General features: G+C 39.5%; 1 long non-coding RNA gene across 2 annotated transcripts; it reads right to left on the reverse strand.

Moving 5' to 3' along the window:
• Positions 1-265: 265 nt before the first annotated feature.
• LOC125531118 lies at positions 266-4,502 on the reverse strand. Of its 2 annotated transcripts, XR_007293111.1 has the most exons (6): positions 4,081-4,502; positions 3,669-3,716; positions 3,243-3,433; positions 3,011-3,125; positions 2,633-2,840; positions 266-617 (listed from the first exon to the last, which is right to left on the reverse strand). It is a non-coding gene; the product is annotated as an uncharacterized LOC125531118 (long non-coding RNA). The 2 variants fall into 2 exon arrangements; XR_007293109.1 differs by lacking the exon at positions 3,669-3,716 and having other exon boundaries at positions 4,081-4,499.
• Between the last annotated feature and the right edge of the window lie 710 nt (positions 4,503-5,212).

The raw sequence follows: 5,212 nt of genomic DNA on the forward strand, positions 1-5,212 counted from the left end.
GAAAGGTCTTCGCCGACAGACAAATCTACTCCGACAAAAAATATGATGGGATAGGTTAGGTCTATGCCGACAGACATTCTACACCGACAAACAATTCTATACCGATGGTCCATCTGACATTATGCTACGCCAACACACAATGCAACGTCCAAACTTTTGGCGACAGACTTGCTCTCATGGTCTACATTTCAGCACAATTACGAATTTACCATATCAACATGAAATTAAATTCATAATATTCATCTCATGTTCAGTACCCAATACATATACAAACAATTGCATTCTTATACTCATCACAAGATACCATTAATCAATGCATTTATTCAACATACATAGAAGATTCTAGTTTCTTCACTCAAGTTAAAACCAGTAAGGAGATACATAAGTCAACATTTAGGCAGTGGTCTGTTGCACAATATGATGGCCAAGTTCCTAACACACCAGATGTTTGAACACTACTACAATATATTATGGAAGAGACAAAGTCTTCAATCCCAAGCTGACATCAACTTCCATATGAACAAAATGTGTCAACCATGTTATGAACAAGAGCGATCACCACCTCACTGGAACATCTTAGATCAACTGGTTGACTTGGTACTTTCTTCACTTTGTCCCTACAAAAGAACTTGCACGTTTGAGCAATCTTAGAAAATGAGAATTTGTCCAAATTTGTGAGTTGCGCTTGATTCTAATGATCTGAAAAGTAGAGGATGTACCGCAAACAGGTTACAAAAGATATCATCAAAACATCAACAGAATTTGGGTAGCACCTATCATATCATATGGCCAACTATAGAAATCTATGCACTCACCGATAACAAATCAAATCTGTTGTAAGGCATCATGAATAAGGTTCTTATTGTTTTATGGATTTGCATAATAGAACTGTTGACTTCGACGGTATAAAAGAAGGAATGAACTACAGCAGCAGAACCTCCTGTGCAATTGAATTAGGCAGTCGTTCTATAGGCAGTTCAATTATATGTGGGCCATTATTTCTATCTTGAAATGGTTGAAGTCATCAGTCATCACTACCAAATAAATACACTAGGCATTGTTGCCGTCATTAAGTAGACATTTTTCTGAAGAGAAATCTACACCAAAAGTGACAACCGTTTGGATCGAAAAAAGAATGGCGAAGTCAGAAACTATTAAAGCACTCAAGGTGGGCATTTTTCTAGATTTACATACTTTAGAATGACATAGTTCTATTAAACCAACACTAATTTAAGAAAGCTTCCATTATACTCCCTCCATCCCAAAATAAGTGTCTTAACCTTGGTACAACTTTGTACTAACGCTAGTACAAAGTTGATACACTTATTTTGGGACGGGGGGAGTATGTATTATTCCTTGTTTTATGCCACCATTAAAAACAAACTGGAAGGTAGAGCCATCGCGAGCAAACAGACAAATTTGACTCTATTTTGCAAAACACTAAATCAGGAAAGGTGAAGCAACCTCGGAACTAAGATGATACTAATGTTTATGGGAAGGAAGATGTAGCTCCAGGGAGTAGCATAAAAACTTCAACTAGATGTGCAAATTAAACTTGCTCTGCATGTTATGGAGATAATCTCTTGGAGATAATCTCTCTATCATTTTCAAATTTCTTATGTCACATATTTTATGATTCTACACTAACTTAGTACTATCCTTCCGTTAGTTACTTTAAGCCACGCATAAATATAAAATCTCTCTTTCCTTCCGTTTTCATTATGCCTTCTTTTCCAGGACAAATGAGAATACAAGCTTTCTATCTTAATTGGAAAAACATCTGAGTCCTCCCCCGTGCAAGGACCAGCTTACACCATATCGCAGTACTAAATTGCGTGATTTGAAAGTGTTCATTCAGAAGTCTGCCAAGGTAGTGATGTCAAGTACCATGTGCCTTCGAGGGTTATTGGTCTTTTCTCTGAAGTTGCAAAAAATCGACTTCTTTTTAATTTTGCTGTAGGATTCAAAGTCACCATATCATCAACTCAATATACTAAAGCACCTATGCTTCTGTAAACAATGAGTCAAAGTGTAATCCTATTTTGTGGTACTGAATGAATTAAGCTTCTCTCAAGAACAAACAGATACTAGCAGCTAGCCATCGTGCTGGAATAATTTCTAAAAGGAATGTGCTTACGTACTATAGCATACATTTATGAGAAAACATGTACTCCCTCCGTTCACTTTTGTAAGACGTTCTAGACATTTATAAGACAACAACCGAAACAGTTCAATTTCAGCTGTCTTAAACGTCTTACAAAACTGAACAAAGGGAGTACTAAAACATAAGATGAATTAATTTGGTTTTCTAGTTTCTGTGGTTAAGGCTCTGAACTTGATACTATTTTCATGATAATGTGGGTGCTGCTACACACTATATACTGTTTTGTTCAAACTAAGCACCCGTTTTCCCATTGAAACCCCATTCATTTTAAACCAAGCATGAAACAACACATAGTAGTGAAAGGGAACAACTGCAGAACTGATGAATCAACTCTTTTCCGCTACCTATCATAACAAACACTACAGAAATTAACACAATTTGATATTTATCTCTTTGATGCAAAACTAGAGGCACACCAAAAAAATTAGAAGTTTGGCATCTCATGGGGGAAGTTGACGAGAATAATACCTAAACTCTGCAATGATGACTCTTGTTTTCTCCCATAGCTAATTTCCTACTTCCTCAACATGTCTCATCTTTTCTACCAATGCTAAATTCCTTTTCAGTTCTATAAGAGCTTCCAGCTTCCTCCTATTTTCTGCTATATTCGCATGCCTCAATTGTTTGTAATATGCAGGGAGCTTGCTTCCTCCCCTTGTTCTCCTCATATTTTCACCTGCAAATAACACATATTGTTGAACATGATGCTTAACAGACAACGGTGCAGTCTAACAATTTATACCCGGTAGCATTGTCAACTTTAAATTATTTTGTTGCCTCTAGCCATGCGAGCCTAAATATAGATGTGAATATGAGCTCTAAAACTCCAGAAGTATTTGAGAATACCTTGACTGTCCTCCAAGCCATCCTGTATGGGTTCGTAATTGGGAGCTTCAACATCTTCGTAGTCTGAACGCAGGTTATGTCCTCCATTTCTATCTTCACATGTGGAGTTCATTGACTAGACAATAAAGCAGAAATATGTGTGAAACGATGTATTTCTCCCTATGCTAAAATCCTTCTTATTTCACGCCCTTTTAAGATGAAGTGTTAAATGTAAACAAGGAAAGTATAGTACCTTTTTTTTCTTGGGTGGCTGTGATAAGCTACCTACTTCCGCAATCTGCCTTCTGTTTTCTCCCAATGCTAAATTCTTTTTCAGATTTATAAGACCTCTCATATTCCTCTCGTTTTCTGCAATATTTGCGGACCTCGATTGTTCATAATACGCAGGGAGTTCTCTTCCTCCTCTTTTACATGCCATATTTTCTGCTCCAAATAATAGTCATATCAAATAATTATAGACAGCACAATATGACATCTAACTAGGAATTATGATAGATTCTAGTGCTTTTGCAACTTAATTAAAGTGGTCGGATCAAGTGATAACCCGACATTCAGTTTACATATTCCCACTTGCTTTATGAAACATTGTCCTTTTATTATTTTATCATCAGGATGTAATTGACATATATAACTACAACTTGTGATTGACTGAAAGTACCGAATACCGAACCAACTCCACTGAATTTCAACTTACTGACAGATCCATCTGCAACCAAATATAGGAGGTGAGAAACAATTAACTGCTAACTTGAATCTATTAGTTTTGCTGACACACATTTGTGCTCAGGAAATCAATTAATATTGGACGAGACCTTGGCAATATTGTGTCCAGGCAAAACATATATCTGTAGTTATAGGCAATGTCTGTCTTATGAAGGAAAGGGCCATATTTTTGTACAAATATCAGTTTTACAGAGAAACTTCATATTTCAATTTCATAAATGCAGAATGATGTTGTTTCAGGCTTCACCCTAGACAGATCTTTCTTTCTGTAGTCTTTTGAATGCTTAGGCTTTTAAAGCACATATCTAACTGGGTTTTAAACACTAAAGAAATGTACAAGAAGTTACCTGTTGAGATCTGGAGGCGGCGCAAGGGGAATCAACCGGGAGAGGCGTCTGCGTGGAGGAAGAAGAACAGTCGGTGGCACCTAAGCAGCAGTCGGCGCGGAGGATCCTTTATGCCGGAAGGCGCTGCACGCTACTGCTCCTTGCCGGTGGACGATGCTGCTGCTACTCGGCGCGACGGACGGTGCTGTTGCTCCTTGATTGCTGGATAAGAGAAGGGAGGCCAGGCGCACGGGGACCAACGGGCGCGCGCTGGTTGGGGGCAGCGACTTTGGAAGGGAGGCCGGCGACGCGGGAACCAGCGACGGCGTGAGCAGATCGACGGGCAGGTCCGTGGCGGCGGCGGCGGTGAATTAGGTTTAGGTTGAATGTGTGTGCCGTGACTCTGCGAGAGAAGTGGGATGTGGGGGATGGGGGTATGAGATTTACCGGAATATGTTTGGGCCATCGCATTCTCTCGCGCCGCTTTCCGCTCGATAGTTTGGGCCTGTGCCGCGCAGCTGAAAATAAGTGGGCCAGTCTTGAACTACGCCGACACTTTTCCTGTGGTTAAGCATCAGCGACACATAATCCAACGACCATCAAAACATATGCTGACACATAGTACATTGATAAACTGTTAGACATTACCGACAACTGATCATTGAAAATGTTGAGTAACCTTAATGATTTTTGTGTCGGCATTCTTTTGGGCACACAATGCGTCGGAAATGCGCAGCTATACCAACAGATGCATGTCGCCGTTGTGGTGTCGTGGTGTAGTGTTTGCTATGCTTAATGCTTGTCACTAGGGCCCGAGTGCCATGATTTTCAGATCTGAACCTATTATGTTTTCATGAATATATGTGAGTTCTTGATCCTATCTTGCAAGTTTATAGTCACCATATTATGTGTTATGATCCGTTGACCCCGAAGTTACAATAATCGGGATACTTACCGGTGATGACCGTAGTTTGAGGAGTTCATGTAGTCACTATGTGTTAATGCTTTGGTCCGGTACTCTATTAAAAGAAGGCCTTAATATCCCTTAGTTTCCAATAGGACCCCGCTGCCACGGGAGGGTAGGACAAAAGATGTCATGCAAGTTCTGTTCCATAAGCACGTATGACTATATTCGGAATACATGCCTACATTA

The sequence above is a fragment of the Triticum urartu genome, unplaced genomic scaffold (assembly GCF_003073215.2).
Source record: "Triticum urartu cultivar G1812 unplaced genomic scaffold, Tu2.1 TuUngrouped_contig_6818, whole genome shotgun sequence".
Lineage (NCBI taxonomy): Eukaryota > Viridiplantae > Streptophyta > Magnoliopsida > Poales > Poaceae > Triticum > Triticum urartu.